General features: G+C 61.8%; 1 protein-coding gene across 1 annotated transcript in view; it reads left to right on the top strand.

Moving 5' to 3' along the window:
• The first annotated feature begins 5,419 nt into the window (after positions 1 to 5,419).
• MGAT3 (beta-1,4-mannosyl-glycoprotein 4-beta-N-acetylglucosaminyltransferase) overlaps positions 5,420 to 16,214 on the top strand; it is a 36,457-nt gene continuing 25,662 nt past the window's right edge. The window contains exon 1 of the mRNA XM_012741682.3: positions 5,420 to 5,487. The gene's annotated coding sequence lies outside the window, so the exon portion shown is untranslated. The remainder of the gene's footprint in view (positions 5,488 to 16,214) is intronic.

Here is a 16,214-nt window from a genome sequence, read left to right as displayed (position 1 = left end):
AATTGATGCTGAGCAGAGTGGCTGACTGTACATATTTAATAAACTACAAGAGGAGTCACGGATACTTATGAAAGGAGAAACATGCCCACGTGCAATTGACCTTCATGCCCCTTGGTAGATTGCATGCACAAAAAATGGCAGTTGGCATGGCCCAAGAGTGGAGTTTTCAGCCCTATGACATCAAAAGGTGAAAGACGCTGTGTGCAGTGGCTCATGCCTGGAATTCCAGCACTCTGGGAGGCCAAGGTGGGAGGATCACTTGAGGCCAGGAATTTGGGACCAGCCTTGGGCAACACAGTGAGACCTCTTCTCTACAAAGAATAAAAAATAGTAGCCAAGCATGGTGGCGCATGCCTCGCCTGTAGTCCCAGCTACTCAGGAGGCAGAGGCAGGAGGATCGCTTGAGCCCAGGAGTTTGAGGCTACAGTGAGCTGTGGTTGTGCTGCAGCACTCCAGCCTGGGCGACAAAGTGAGACCTTGCCTCTTTAGAGAAAAATGTAAGAGGCTGCGTGAGGTGGCTCATGCTGTAATCCTAGCACTCTAGGAGGCTGAGGCGAGCAGATTGCTCAAGGTCAGGAGTTCAAACCCAGCCTGAGCAAGAGTGAGACCCCGTCTCTGCTATAAATAGAAATAAATTAATTGGCCAACTAATATATTTAGAGAAAAAATTAGCCGGGCATGGTGGTGCATGCCTGTAGTCCCAGCTACTTGGGAGGCTGAGGGAGGCTGAGGCAGGAGGATCGCTTGAGCCCAGGAGTTTGAGGTTTCTGTGAGCTAGGCTGACGCCACAGCACTCACTCTAGCCTGGGCAACAAAGCGAGACTCTGTCTCAAAAAAAAAAAAAAAAAAAGTAACAGAAGGTAACAGAATGTAACAGAAGGCTGTACTGCCCAGCCTTCTGTGCGCAGCCTCTGTAGACTGGTCAGAACCGCTCCAGGGTCAGTAGTCTCTTACCTGGAAGGGATTCCAGTGGGTGGTTGTGTGGAAACCACAAAAGGGAGGAGTGACACTGACAGTAAGGGGGTTGGTGCGCCGGTCTTTCCAAAGGGCTGCTTTCTGTTTAGCCCTATGGGAGGAAAACCCAAAGGCAGTTAAAGACAGAGGGCATCTAATGAGGCATTTCCAACCTCCCATCCCGCCGTGGCTGGGATTTCAGTTCTTGAGGTTTCCCTGGGGTCCCCATGGCCTAGAAGGGGCCCATTCAGTTGGTTGAGGAGTTAGAATTTTATTTTTATTTCTTGCAAGTAACAAATGGATCCCTGTCTAATCCTCTGCCCTCATTTGACAAGTGTGGAAACTGAGGCTCGCAGAGAAGGGACTTGTTCAAGGCCCCCCAGGCAGAGAGGGCCTGACTGGCAGGACTTGGCCCACACACCCAACCTGGAGCTTCGGGGCCCCTGCCTTAGGGCCCTCAGTCCCCGCACCAGCTAGGCGCCAGGGGAAACGACCTCGTATAATGCCCAAGGAGCCCACAGCAAGGCCAGGCAGGGGGCCCAGGACACCAGGCGCAGCAGCTCAGGTCCTGCCTGCGGGAAGAAGTGAGAGGGGACTCTGTGGCCAGGGGGCATCCAGCTGCGCCCTGGAGGCTGCGATTGGGGATTGCGTGCTGAGAGACAGGCTGGGAGGGGCATTCCAGGTGGCCCCCAGCAGTGACAAAGGCTCTGAGGTGGGAACTCTCCACATGCAGCATGGGCAGGGCCCTGGGAGCCAGAAGCCCTTCAGAGGTCTTCAGCAGGGAGGGATGATCTGCGCTGGGTCTTGAAGGATGAGTGGGAGTTCTCCCAGAAAGCCTTTCTGGGAAAGACTTATATACACCAGGAATGGAAATAAAAAAAGTGGGAGAAACTGCAAGTACTTCAGAGGGCTGCCTGCTGTGCCCCTGGGGAGGGGCTCAGCAGAGAATGAATGGATGAATGAATGGAGTGCATTTGGGGGTTAGGAGGGGACAGGTCTGATGACTTCACCCAGCAGGCGATGGGGAAGGAAGGGATGGAATATTTATGGAATACCTCTGGAGCCCACCTGGTGCCGTCCCGCCGACTCGCTCTCGGGCAGCCTCTTTCATGCCAGCTCTACAGACTTTGAGCGTGGAGCCTGGCCCAGCTGGTAGGGCCCGGACTGCAGCCGGCTCTCTCTGCCCACTGCTCCGCCACGCTCCCTGCCCACTGGGGCCTGGCAGGTGGTGCTTGGCCTTCATGGCGTGGGTCAGGAGATGTCCCACCTGAGACCCAGGGCCAGGAGTGAGATGACCCAGGGAGGGCGGAATGCGGCTCCCTGGTGGGGCCAGGCAGCAGCAGCTGAAAGGATAACAGACCCAGCAATTGTTCCAGAGCCAAATCAGCCCAGGTGAAAGGGGACGGTAGGGCTGTAAGGCAACACCGCCTAGAGCTGCCTAATCTTGTATCTGGGCTTGCTCTGGGCTTGCACAACCTCCAGTCAGGCAGCCCGGCCCCCAGAGGAGGGGCAGGGCAGGAGGGCCTCAAGTCGCCAGTGGTGGTGGATGGCTTGGAGGTAGAACAGGAAGTGAGCTAGGGAGAGGGAGAGGATGGAGAGAACCAGACTCCACTGATGTCCAGGTGTGTCAGGGCGGTGACAGTCACATTCTGCAGGTGAGGAAACTGAGGCTTAGGGCACTAAAATCACTGGAACACTCAGCAGAGCTGGACTCGAAGCCAGGTCTTAATCACCCGGCATTCAGCCTCCACTGAGCACCTAACGTGCCATGCGCCGTGTGCCGGGCCTCTGGAAAGGTGGGAGGGAGAGGAGTGACAGGGGACACACGGGAGAAAGGAATTCGGGGTTGTTTCCCCTTCTGGCCCCACAGGGCCTGAGCTGGGAGGGTGGCGGGTGGGGCCTGGTGTGCCTGGCTCTGCCAGGGGCTGCTTGGGTGTGGCTGAGCAAGTCACCTGTCCTCTCTAATGGGCTGGGGACATGTACTTGCCACACAACCCCAACACACGGAGGAGATGGACGTGGACTTTGGTATGGGCCCAACCAAGGCTGACTCCTCTTTGGCCTCCCAAGAAGCTTGGGAATTTGGAAAGTTCCGGATAACAAAGACTCAAACAGTGGGAGGATGGAGAGTAAGCCAGCAACCCCAGAGTCCCCTGACCCCACCAGCTCTGGGCCTGGCAACTCCCCTCGGGGCTGGGGGCTCCCAGATAGGGAAGCATGTCTGTTTTGCGCCTTATCAAAAACACCCCAAAGGGAGTCAAGCTGTAAGTGTGACGGACTGACTGGTTTTTAGGTCACACAAAATGGCTTCACAGCAAAATTGCTGCATCAAGAACTATGTCTTGAGGGTAAGATACTTGCTCAGAGGAAAACGGGGTGTCCGGGGCCGTGGCCTGGGCTTACTTTCTGCCGGACACCCTCGAGTAATTTTCAAATGTGCACTTCGTGATGGTTCTGTGGGGGTAGACAGAGAAGGGGCAGAGTCGGCTGGAGAGGGAGGTGGGCGGGAAGGAGGCTGACATTTTGGGAGGGCAGAATAGACTGGCTCTGGGGGCAGTGGCCGTGCTGGGGCAGCTGTTATGGAGATGCTATAAAGGCATGTGCTCAGAGCAGTGCGGCCTAGCAACAGCTTTTACATTTTCACATGGTTGGGGAAAAAAATCAAAAGAAGAATAATGTTTCAGGACACATGAAAATGATGTGAAAAGCAAATTTTGGTGTCCATAAATTAAGTTTTATTGGAACACAGCCATGCTCATTCCTTTACATATTGTCTAGGATTGATTTTACGCTACGATGGCAGAGTTGAGTAGCTGGGACAGAGACTGTGCAGTTAGCAAAGTCTAAAATATTCACAATCAGGCTCTTACAGGAAATGGTTTGCCCACCCTTGGCTTGGGGAGAGCCTGGGGGGGTAGGGGGGGGTGTGATGCTGAAGAAGGGGCCCCGCCAAGGCACTGAGCTTAAGCTGCAGGCAGGTGGGAGGGCTGAGGCCAGGAGGGACCCGCTCAGATGCCTGCTGGAGAAGGGTCACTCTGGCTGCGGGGCAAGGACCAATGAAGATGGCATGGTGGCACCTGCAGCAGGAAGACTAGCCCCAGGCAGCGCCAATGCATCGGTAAATGCCGGTAGACCAACCCTGAGCCCATGTGCAGGGACCTAGCCTTGGCGGTGTCTCCCTGCTTGTGGGAGGGAGACACCCACACCTTTGGGCACACCTTTGCTGATGGCGCGGAATGGTGCCTGCGGCATCCCCAGCGTGCCCTGCACACACAGCGGCAGGGACTGCTCTGCAGGCCCCAGAACGGACGGGCTGGAAGCACCTGGAGGCGCCTCCAGGCCCTGAGACGAACGGCCCACAGCACGGGCATGAAGGGTCCACGGTGCGAAACGGTGGGCCCTCGGGGAACCACCGGTGGCCCCGTTGCAGGACAGGAGCCTCAAAAGGTAGGTAGGGCTGGCCGGGCCTCGGGTGCCTTTCGAGGGACGCGTGGGAAAGGAGGTTCACCCCTGGAGTCACCTGGAGAGAGTGCGCAGGTGGCTGTGGGCATAAGAGCGGACGGAGGAGGTCGGAAGGACACAGGCCGATGTACAGCGGCCATCCGCACCCGACCCAGACACAGAGATCTGGGTAGACACGGAAACAGGCCCGACACCGTGCACGCACCACACGACCAGGCCTCTGCACACGCTCACAAATGCGTGCACACGGTCACGGTCCAGGCATGAGTGGGCACAGCCGTGCAGACCCACACCACAAGACGGATCTGCACGTCCATGCATACGCGGGCGCGGACCCGGGACACATGGAGTCACACAGACCCAAGCACGCTGCGGAACACAGACACACACACGTCCACGCACAAACACAACCCGACACGACACGCCGCCCCGTGCGCGCACCAGACACACTCGGCCCGCCCCGCCTCCCGCCGCACACACCCCCGCACAGGCCGCCCCGGGCCGTGGGCCGCCGCACGCACGGTCGCAGGCAGGGGAGCGCGCACTCTCACTCGCACACACACCTCTGATCCGAGCACACGCGGGAGGCGCGGCGGCGGCGGCCGGAGTCTGCGGTGCGAGGCGCCCCCGGCCCGGAGCGGCGCGGCCGGCGGGGCCTGGCGGGCGGGGGAGGGGAGGGGGCTGCGTGGGGGCGGGGCGGGGGCCGGAGCCGCCCGAGCCGGCGGGAGCGGGCACCTCCGCGCGGCGCTCGGCCTCGCCGCCGCACCCCGCGCGCCCGCCGCGGGTCCCTCCCCCGCGCCCGTCCGCTCGCCGGGCCCCGCCGCCGCCCCGGGGGTGCAGCCGAGCGGCCGCGCCGGGCCCGGGACGGGCGGAGGTGGGTGGGGGGCGGGGATCGGGCCGGGCCGGGGCCGCGCCGCCTGCGATGCCGGACGCCCGCCGCAGCCGCCGCCGGAGCCCGGGATGGGGCGAGAGGCTGCGGCGGACGCCAGCATCTCCCCGCCGGCGGCCCCGGGGGCCGCGGAGCCGCCGCCGCCGCTGCTGCCGCCGCTGCTGAGACCCAGCGGGCGATGGGTGAGTTGACCCCGGCGTCCTGGGGGGCCCGCGCCGCAGCCCTCCATCCCGCGCGCTCGCGGTCCCCAGCCTTCGGCTCCGCGCTCGCGACGCCCCCCGCACGGTTCCGCGGGCCCCCTTCCCGAGCGTGACTTTTGGGGGCGGGGGCGCCGGGGCCGGGCGGGGGCGGGATGCAGGGAAGCCGCTGCGCTCCGCTGCCCCCTCCCCCAACCTGGCGGCTCCGCGGAGCTCGCCCGGCCCGCAGGGCAGAGCCTCGGCGCTGCGACCCCCTCCCCCGGCTGGCGGGGGGCGTCCCCGAGGCACAGGGCTCCAGTCCTGCTTTGTGCGCTGCGCCCCCCCAACCTCCCGCGCGGCGCGGGGTTGGGGGTGGGAGGCCTCAGCGCCCGCCTCCCCACCCCCGACCCCAGGCTGCGGCGGCGGCGGCGGCCCAGGCGCAGTCGGGGTGCTGGGCGGGTGCAGGCTGGGACAGTGGCTGCCCCTGGGGACCCGGCAGAGGCGAGTGGGGCGAGAGCCCCCAGCTGGAGGGGGGCTCCAGCTCTTTGCACCGCACTGCCCAGGGCGGGGGAGGGAAACCGGCTGAGGGAGGACTCTATAAATATCTGCAAATAGTGAGTTCTGGAACTGGGGGTGGGGAGGGGAGCGCGCCTGGGTGTGTGCGCAGGGGGGTGCCTAGGCTGGGGTGCAGCAGGAAGGGATGCGGCTCAGCCAGCCTGGGGGGCCGAGGCCGGATGACTTCCCTAGCCCCGGAAACGCCTCTGAAGGGGCGTGGGCAGGATTCCTGCACTACCCCCCGTGGGAGTCCTCCGTGTTCCCTGCTTCCCTCCTGGGACACTGGTCCAGATATGCCTTGGTGGGGGACTTGTGGGCACTGGTGTGTCACTTGGGGAGTGGGCGCAGTTACTGAAGCTCCAGGCACACGGCCAGGCGTGAGGATGGAGAGGAGAGCCAGGTGGGCCGCCTCCCCGGAGCTGCCACTCTGCACCGGCGTCTGTGATGCACAGCGCTAGGGAATGGGCACGAAGTCCTGGGAAAGTTTGAAAAAGGGGTTCCAGCCCAAGGGGGAGAGAGAACTTACTGGAAGAGATGATGACAGGAAGCTGGAAGAGCGCTCAGGTCGAGAAAGGTGGGAAGGGCACTGTGGGCAGAGGCTGGGAGGCCTGAGCCTGTTGAGAGGTGGGGGAGGGAGGTGGTTAGGCACACTGAGTGACCAGCCTGACAGGTGAGATCAAGAGGGGGAGAGGCTGAAGGGAGGGAGGGCCAGGTGGAGGCCAGGTGGTGGGCCACACCAGGGAGCTGGCACTTGCTTCCCAGAACAGCAGGGAGCCAAGACAGGACTGGGAGTGATGCTGGCGGCCTAGCATTCCACCTTCTGAGGGTCTGCCCACCACCCCTGTGTGGTCGGGGCTGGATGCACACTGGTGATCCTTCTACTGTAGGAGCCGGGCCACCTCACCCTCAGGAAGTCAGCTTTCTGAGCCTCAGTTTCCATATCTGTCCAATGGGAAGAATTGGACTGTGGAGATTTTGGAGAGGTTTGGATGAGATGACGTGTCGGGTGCCGGGCACCCGAGAAGTGCTCGGGAAATCACTGGCTGCTGTGTTGGTATGATTACCTGTAAAATGAGGACACTGATGCCAGCTGGCAGGCCAGGCCAGCTTCACTGGGCAGCCACGGTGAGGGTCATGTGAGGGCTGGATGGGAGCTGCAGGGGCGGAGGGCTGGGAGCTGCATGTCGTGTGTGGTGCTGGGAGATGAGCTAAGTGGCGAGTGGCCAGAGGCAGGGGGGTCTGCAGAGACAGAGCCTTTGCCCCTGTGGGCACTGCTCCCACAGCCAGGCTCTCAGGGCATCTCCGGTGCTCCCCAAGCCTGCAGCCCGTCTGTTGCCCATGCTGCGTGATGCACCCCCCCCCAGCCACCCCTAGCCCTGCACGTGGGGTCTGGGGCTCCTTTCCAGATGTTCCTTCAGACATCCAGGTCAAGAAACACAGTGTCCTCAGTGGAGGGGTACCGTGCTGGGTGGAGAGCACACAGGCCTTGCCCTCAGGAGATGAGAATCCCCCAGGGCACCTGCCATCTGCCTAGCCCTGTGCTGGCTGCTTAGGGGTAAGGAGAGAGTTGATAAAAACGAGGATTCCAGGTCCTGTGGCCCGGTTCCCATCCTGGTCAGCCATGTCTTGCTATGTGACTGACTGTGGATGGCTGACCTTGCATCTCTGTGCCTCAGTTTCCTCGTCTAAAATGGGGGTGATGCACACTATTACTCCCATCCAAATACTAACCAGGCCGGACCCTGCTTAGCTTTTGAGATCAGACGAGATTGGGCACGTTCAGGGTGGTATGGCCGTGGACGTGCACACTTACTATTTGAACAGCTTGGCGTAGTTTTCAGTGGGTGTTTACTGCCCCACTTCCAGAATGCGTCTCCTGATCCACCCATGCCTTCTTGGAGACTACACAGCCTGCCCCAGTAGATGCATTGTCCCCATCCCTGATGTCTTCTCCTCTGAGTGTGAGTCCTTGTGGTCAGGGCCTGCCTATCTGTATCCATTGCTCAGGTGGGGGACAATTGGAGGCTGGCAACTGGCTCTCTAGGAAAATAAAATCCCTGATGAGTGGAGCTGGCCCATTCCTATGGTGTCAATCCTCCTAGCATGGCCAACTTTAAGTCACCAATGGCTTAACAAGTGTCATAATTGGAGCTGGTATGCACCACCAGTTTTAGCACCCAGGCATTCAGTGGGTGCTTAATAAGTGATGGTTGAACAGGGGGAAAGGCCCAGAGAGTGCTGGCCAGCCAGCCTTGGGGAGCTCCCAGCGGTGCTGTAGGTGAGAAGAGCTTGCAGGGCGGCGTGGGTAGGCCTGCGGGCTGGAGGCGAGAGGCCACCCTTCCCAGCTGGGGATGAGGCTAGAGGGAACAGAGAGCTCATGGTGTCCTGTCCTGAGACCCTCTGTACCCCTGGCCTTGCTCTGGCCGCTCCCCAGGGGCTCCCCTCCACCTCAGCCTGGCCTTGGCGTTCTGTATGGAATGGCGCAGCTGGGCCAGAGCTTAATCCTAACGGAGCTCTGAGATGTGGTCCAACCAGGTCCCAGACCTCAAGTTCTATTCTTTTGCTTATGCTGTTCCCTCTGCTTGAATACTTGTCCTCCTCTACCCGTTCCTCTGCCCCCTGAAACTCCATCATCCATCAAAAGCTTCCTTGTGCACCTCTTCCTCCGTGTCCTCCATGTCACCTGCCCTCCACCCTGAATCAGACCCTTCCCCCTGCCACTGTTGCCCCTGGCCAGGCGGCTCCCCATGTGCCTGCCCGTGACAATACCAATAGCTAATATGTATTATGTCCCTGCAGCGACTCATGACACAGGTAGCATGATCATCCCCTCTACAGGTGGAGAAGTTGGGGCGCAGTCTCTTGCTGGTGCTGACCTGTCCTTTACATCTTAGCTGGCGCATCACGGGCTCAGGGAAGCCCACGCGAGTCCTGGTCTCCTTGCTGCAGGCCCCAGAGCACCGTGCCTGTTTCCTTGGCGTGTCTGTTGTTACATGTCCAGATAGACTTTCAGTGACAGATATACTGAGGCCCTCCGTAAAAATGCAAACGAATGAGTGAATGAATGAGTGAGTGAGTGAGTGATTCTTAGCCCAGGTGAGCAGCCCACTGCCCTGCCCTTTCCTCCCCCTTCTCCCTGTCTGATGGAGGGGACCTGCCCTCTAGAGGGCGGCCTCAGAGGATGGAGGGAGGGGTCACAGGGGCCTGCTTGGCTGCTTAGGAGAGGTTGCTGTCCCCCCTCCCCCAAGGGGACAGTGAGGCTCTGGGAGGCGGCGGAACTGCCCAGGGCTGGAGGCGGCGGAACTGCCCAGGGCTGGAGGCTGCTGCCCAGGGCTGGAGGCAGCGGAACTGCCCAGGGCTGGAGGCGGCAGAACTGCCCGGGGCTGGAGGCAGGGAACTGGCTAGGGCTGGAAGCAGGCCTGGCGGGAGGCCTGGGAACCCCCTCCTATTGTCTAGAATGGGGATGACAGGGGGATCCCAGGCCTTGCCCATAATCCAGAAAGTTAACGGGCCCTAAAATACTTTTCCTTTTACTGCCTGAAGTGGAAATTCCTGTTGGCTCACTTATTTTCATCTTTTCTAAAAAATAAAATTGGAACAATAGAAATCATTCACACACCTAATTACTCCATTGTTTTGTGAACTGAGAGCTTATTTTGCTCAAAACTTGGGTTCCCACTGAAATGGGAGTGTCTGCTGGGAGGGGAGTGGCGGGGAGGAGAGGGCTGAGACAGGGCCCCCAGCCTGTGCAGACACAGGGCCTCCTCAGGCCTACCCTTCGGTGCCCTCACCAGCCGGGCCGGAGACTTTCCAGAATCAGCAGCCCAGAGCCAGGGGCCTGAGCAAGGGAGGGCAGCCAGCGTGGACTCTGGGATTCTGGCCGGCAGGGACCCATGACAGATGGCTTTTGATGTTGTCCTCCCCACCTGAACCTCTGAGTCATCATAACTTGGTGTTTATTGAGCACTTACTATGTACTGGGCACAAGGCCAAACACTTCACTGCATTATCCCAGTGATGCTTCATGACTTCCTGAGAGGTAGATCCAATTGTCATCCCCATTTGGCCGTTTTCGGGTGCCGAGAGTCGGGGCTCACAGCCCCAAGATGGTGGGACTGGGACTGCATCCAGCCTGGAGGACCCCAGAGATCAGGTTCTCTCAGCCACCCAGACCTGCCCTTTCTCTTTCATGGGCTCCGGCGATGCCTGATCTCTGAGGCTCGCACCCCCAGGATAGCGCCCCCAGTCCCCGCTTCTAGGCGCCGCCGGCCTGCATGGGGGCCTTGCATGTGAGGAGGGGGTGATGTGCTCCATTCCCTCATGGCGGTGGCCCCAGCCCCCCTCCTCAGCCCGAAACCCTGGTGCTGGTTTTCCTTCTCACCTTTGCAACCTGCTTCCCCCTCGTCCTGGCTGGCACTCGTTCATTTCTTAAGACCCCTTCGGGAAGCCATGCCACCCTGCCCAAGGGTGGTCCTCGTTGCGGGTGACTTCTGTCTGTCTGCCCTGCGGCAGGTCTGCGAAGGGCCTTGCTGTAACGCAGGGCCTGGTGGGAGATGCCAGCGGAGTGCATAGAGGTTCTGGCCCCGGAGGACTCGGGGTAGAGGTCCCCAACTCGGCAGCGGGGCTCGCTCTGCTGTTCCTTGTGTCTAGATGGCACAGGGAGAGATTTGTGAGGAAGATCACAGGCCTCCCAGTACAGGTGACTGTCACATCAGCCCATGTGGTCAGTGGAACGGGCCCATTTTGCAGAGGGAACATTGAGGCCTGGGGCCCTTGGGACTTGCCCAGAGTTCCAGAGAGAGGCCGAGGGTCCCTGTCGGTGTAGAGGGCACCCCCACCCTCTTCCCCTGTTCCCAAGCCAGAGGGGATCCAGGTCGGGCCTGGGGGTGGATGAGGAGCCGAGGAGCACAGAGTCCCGGGGTCCTCTGGTCTGGAGGACGCAGCTCGAGGGAGCAAGTGCGTCTTGCCCCAGAGCCAGCGGGAAATCCATGCCCAGGGCTCATTTCGGCACGAAGGTGCCAGGTGTCGGGTGGGGGCAGGGCGGTGAGAAATGAGGCCAAAATGTCAGCCGGGGGCGGCAGGATGGTGGGTGATGTTGCCCTGTTTCTTCAGCTGTGCTTTCCAGATTTTCTAGAATGTATAAGAAACCTTTATAACCAGAAAAATGCGGTTGTATTCTAAGGCGAGAGGGAAGAAAAGGTGCCTGGAAGACAGCCAGCTTCCCCGTGGTCCGATCCTGGGGCCACCGCCTGTGGGCAGCCTCCAGAGTGTGGCCTTGCAGGTGCCTGGGAATTCCCGCCCACAGGTGCCAGGCCCTGCCCCAGGAGACGGGTGACACCAGGTCTCTCCCCTTGGGCCATTGCGTTCAGGGCTGGTGCAGGGGGCAGCGGGTGGGGGGTCAGGGACGGTGTCCTGGAGACAGGGAGAAGGGCGGCCAGGGCATTTCTGCCAGGGTGGGGGTCCCAGGACCCCCTCCCTGTGGCTCCACTGCTCTGAAGCGCCCTGAAGGGGGATGGGGCTGGACAGGAGGAGTGGGCCCGATAATGCGGCACTCGGCGCGTGCGTGGACTGCATGACGCGGGACCAGGGACAGAGGGCCCGTGAGAGGAGAACTCGGGGTCCCGCAATTAGAACACCGCACCCACAGGACACGGCGCGAGAGAGTAGAACCTCTAGGTTCAGACGGAGGAGCCGGAATACAGAACGTAGAGGGGGAAGTGTGGAGTAGCAGAGCTAGAATGTGGGTCTTCCGGAGCACGACACTCTGAGGTTGGCCAGGCCCTCAGTAGCAGTGGGGAAACTGAGGTTGGGGACAGGGAAGCCGTGAGCCCTTGTGAGCAGCAGCGGGCACACACTCAGGCTCGGCCGGGCGGGCCGGGGTGAGAACTCTCCCCGCAGCTCGCTGGGGGCCTGACCATGGTCAGGTCCTGTCCTGTCTTCAAGTCTCAGTTTCCTCATCTGTGAAATGGATTGAGAGGATGCAACGAGATGGTGCAGGTCATTTGGGAGACCAGGGTCACCAGGAAGTTAAGTGATGTCTCTGAGACCGGGCCCTGGCCCTCTCGCCTTGTGCTGATGGTTTGTTGCTGTTGTTTCATTTTTTTCTCTCGTTCTCTGAAGTCAGTGGGACACTGGAGCACTTGCCTGTCTGTGTCACAGCACTTTCTGGACCTGCCCGGTGGGAAAGTTAAGTCATTAACAGGGCAAGAACAGATCGGTGGTCCCATCATGCCAGGGAGCAGCGGGGCCAGTGCCCGAGCCCTGCGTGGTGTCCCTGCCATTGGCAAGGGTCCCCTGCGTGTTCCCGGTGGAGGCAGCCCTGACACAAGAGGCCGGGCCCCTTGCCACAGAGGAGTCCAGCCCTCCCCTGCCGCAGCACAGCCGCCTCCATCCTCACCACGGCCTGTAAACGTCCTCCTGGAACTAATGAGATAGGCGCCCTGTTGCCTTGGGACCCTCGCCGTGACCCCCAGAGACTCTGAAGGGGGGTGTCATGTGGCTGGGGGGTGTCTGAGCCCATTCTTGGGGTTGATGCTGTTGGGGGCAAGAGCAAGTGGGGCATCTCACCCCACCCCCAGAAAAACAAACCGAACCTCAAACCAAAGATGGCCCGAGGTGGCTTAGGGCCTAGGCCTGGCTCCGCTGCAGCCCAGGGGCACAGAGCGGAGCAGAAATGCCCCAGGCTGGCTGGGGCGGACGCCAGTAACAGGAGGGAAGAGAGAAAGGCTCATTGTTCCGGTGTCTGCAGCGCCAGTGGCAGCCAGCTGTGCACTTGCCCGTCGGGACCACTCCCAGCAGGAAGATAATTGTGGTGCTCAGGTTCCCAGAGTGGCAGGAGGACCGCTGCCACCCTCCCGCCGAGGAGCCAGGCTCTGGGCCAGGTGCAGCCTCTTGGCCTCCCCGCGTCCTGCGGCCGCAGAGCCAGGGTTTGGCGGCACCTGCAGCGCCAGGCGCGGGGCTGGGGGAGGATCCTGACCGCTCAGGCGGCTCTTCCTTTCCCAGTGACTCCTTCGGTGACTCCTCCCGGCTGCCGTGTGGCTCGCTGGACACTCCAAAGGCTGGAGTCGTTACAGCATTTCCCCTCTGCCACCACCATCCCTTCGGAAGGGACCCTTAGAATTCATGGAGATGAGCGGCCTCGCTGGAGCGGGTGTGGCAGCTCAGGGGGCCCCGGCAGGCAGGACTGGGGCCCTGGCCACTTTCATGGGCCCCAGACGAGGCCTGAGGGCCCGGCAGCACTCACTGAAAGGTGCAGGTATGTGGACGTGGGGAAGGTCATTTATTCATTCAACAAATGGAAGTGCAGCACCTCTTTGTCAGGCCCCGTGCTTGGGCTGAGGCCCCAGGGGTGTCGACGGCGCAGCCCCATGTGGGCTGAGGGGTCTGGGGGCAGCCGGGCAGGCAGCCTGGAGGACTGCACCGAACGCCCCCAGGGCAGGCACGGGCTGTGAGGGCGAGATCACAGGGAAGCCTCCAGCCTCCTTGGAGGCCTTGGACTTTATCCTGAGGGCAGTGCTTCCAAGCTGGGAGCAGCGGCAGATGCGGCTTCTGCTTGGCTAATGAGGGCCAGGTCAGGAGCCCTGAGAGGAAGCTGCTGCCATTGTCCGGGTGAGCACCGGTGGTGGCTCGACCAGCCTGGGACGTGAATGTCAGGCAGCTGGGCAGTGAGACCAACAGCGTCTGGTGAGAGGTGAGGAGGTTGTGGAGAGGGAGGACTGAGTGTGGCTCCTGGGTGCCTGGCCTGGGCCACTGGGTGGACAGTGACATCACTGACGGGCCCAGAAGGAGGAATGCTGGGAATGCCAGCGTTTTTGGAGTGTCCCTTTGGCGCCAGGCTCGGGTCACAGGTTATCAGCTCGGGTTGTCAGAACGACTGTTTGAGAGAGTTCTTTGTGCCTTATTTGCAGCAGAAGGTCCCTGAGGGGCTATGTGAGCTGCCAGGGCAGGACTGGGACCAGGCGCAGTGTGGCCCAAGCCTGTGCCCACTGCCCACCTTGCTGCCTGGCCTCATCATTCCTTCCAGCTCTGCACCTCGCTGCGCCTCGCTCCCGCCGGCACCGGGCCTCTCGGGTGTGCCGGTGTGCCCGCCATCTGCCACCCTGCGCACATGGGCAGGTGCCGGTGGGAGCACCGCCCACTTGTAGGAACTACCAGACCGGACCTCCACCTGGCCGCCTGTGCACGGCGCCACCCCCACCCACCCTGGGGACGGCGCCTCGGACAAAGTCCCCGAGGCTGGAGAAGGCCCCACAAGGGCAGGGAGGGTGGGGCGTGCTCTCTGGGCTGGAGATAGAGCCAAGCGCCGCTCTGTGCTGAAGTGGCCCTTTGTACATTGTCCCGAGGGGCTGGCGAGCAGGAGGGGCTGGCACTGCCGGGGCGGCACAGTGCTGATCTCTGGGGTGGCTTGGGGTGGGGGCGTTCTCGGGGCCACGGGGCCAGCGGAGCGCCCCACTAGGTGTGGAGCTCACTGGCGGGGCCTACGCCCCGGGTGCCCCCAAACCAGGCGACACTTGTCCCTCAGTCTGTCATCGCTTCTCACTGGGGTTCCGTGTCTTTGGACTGTTCCGCCGTCACGCAGCAGCTGTTTGTGGAGTACCTGCTGTGGGCCAGGCTCAACAGCAGTGACCGAGGCCCACGGTGACCCTGCAGTTGACATTCTGAGCAAGCGGGCTGAGGCAGGAGACGTAAACAAGGAAACGAGATCGCCTCCGCAGTGTTGCATGTGGGCGGTCGTCACCTGGGGGGGCTGCGTGGTGGGGGTGGGGCGGCCGGTCAGGAGGGCCCGTCTGACCAGTGGCTTCAGAAAGACGGGAGGCGCCAGCACACAGAGACCGGAGGGGAGAGCATTCTAGGCGGTGGGATCAGCCAGTGCGAGGACCCTGGGGTGCGGGAAGGCGGGGAGCGTGGCTGGAGCCTAGTGGACGAGGGAGGTGAGGTCAGCGAAGGCGCAAGGACCAGAGGGGCAGGGCCTGCGGGCGCCCGGAGGAGTTGGGGTTTCACTGAGTGTGAAGGGGCCACGGGAGGGCCGATGTGGCCTGTTGGGGACTTTGGGGCGGTCCTGGCGGCAGCAGAGGCAGGAGGGCAGCCAGTGAGGAGCAGCTGGGGGCAGCAGAGGAGGCAGAGGGAGCATTTGTGGGGGAGGGGGCAGTGGGCCTGGCAGGCCACGTGCGAAGAGTGTGCGGCCCCGGCTCAGCTCAGGGCTGTGTGATCCCATTTCATCCTGGCAGATGCGGGGCTGGGGCGGCCTCACCTGCAGACCAGGGCGCCAAGGCCCAGGGATATTAAGTGTCCTGTCTAAGATCACACAGGGGGGTTGGAAAAGGTCAGGATTTGAATCCAGCTCCTTTTGAGTCCAGACTGCAGGAAGCAGCGTCCCCGAGGCAGCCCCCGCCCGGTGCTCTCAGAGGTGGGCTGGGCCCCGCGGGGCCCAGGGGGCCCAGAGGCGAGTGTCTCACTCAGGAGGCTCTCAGCCTGGCCCCTCCGCCTCTCTTTCCTTCGCCTCCTTCGTAATTGTGCGGTGGCCGCCCGTCTCAGACTGGAAGCGCTGCCAGCCTCTGCCGGGAGGTGCCAGTCCCACCGCGAGCCCCCACCTGTGGCGTTCTCACCCCACACCTGCGAGAACTCTCAGCGTGGTCACCGGCGTGGACGCTGAGGCCGGGCAGAGCTGGTCTCTGTCCATGCTCCTGTCAGACAGGGCAGGGCACTGGGGAGGTGGCCAGGGAGCTGAGACCCAAAGCACAGGGGTCCCTGGGGGTTCATCCCCTCTGCCCTCAGTGCGTTCCTAGGGACGGCAGCTGTGAGCCCGGGTGGGGGTGGCCCAGGTCAGCACTGGCGAGGGACCAGCTGCAGGCAGGGCCTGCTGATGAGTTAGAGGAAGCTGTGCTCCTTCCCGCCTCTAACCAGAAGCTGTTAATAATTAATCATCTGCCCACTTAATAATTATGGCCTTGTGCGGTCCCCCCACACACACACTTCCCTGGCCCCTCAGGCTCCTCTCTGTTCCTCCCTCCTGGCACCCTGCACCCACCTCTGCCGTCCCAGCCTCCCTCTGCAGAGCTGCCAGGACCTCTGTGTCCTTGGGGAGCCCCCAGCCCCAATACACACTGGATGTCCTCTCAACTCTCCTTCCCACTTGGGCCTCTCGGCAGTGCTTGTGGGCGGGCGCTGTCCATCTGTCA

Source organism: Microcebus murinus, chromosome 10 (genome assembly GCF_040939455.1).
Source record: "Microcebus murinus isolate Inina chromosome 10, M.murinus_Inina_mat1.0, whole genome shotgun sequence".
NCBI classification, from domain to species: domain Eukaryota; kingdom Metazoa; phylum Chordata; class Mammalia; order Primates; family Cheirogaleidae; genus Microcebus; species Microcebus murinus.
This window is presented reverse-complemented; position numbering and strand designations above follow the sequence as displayed.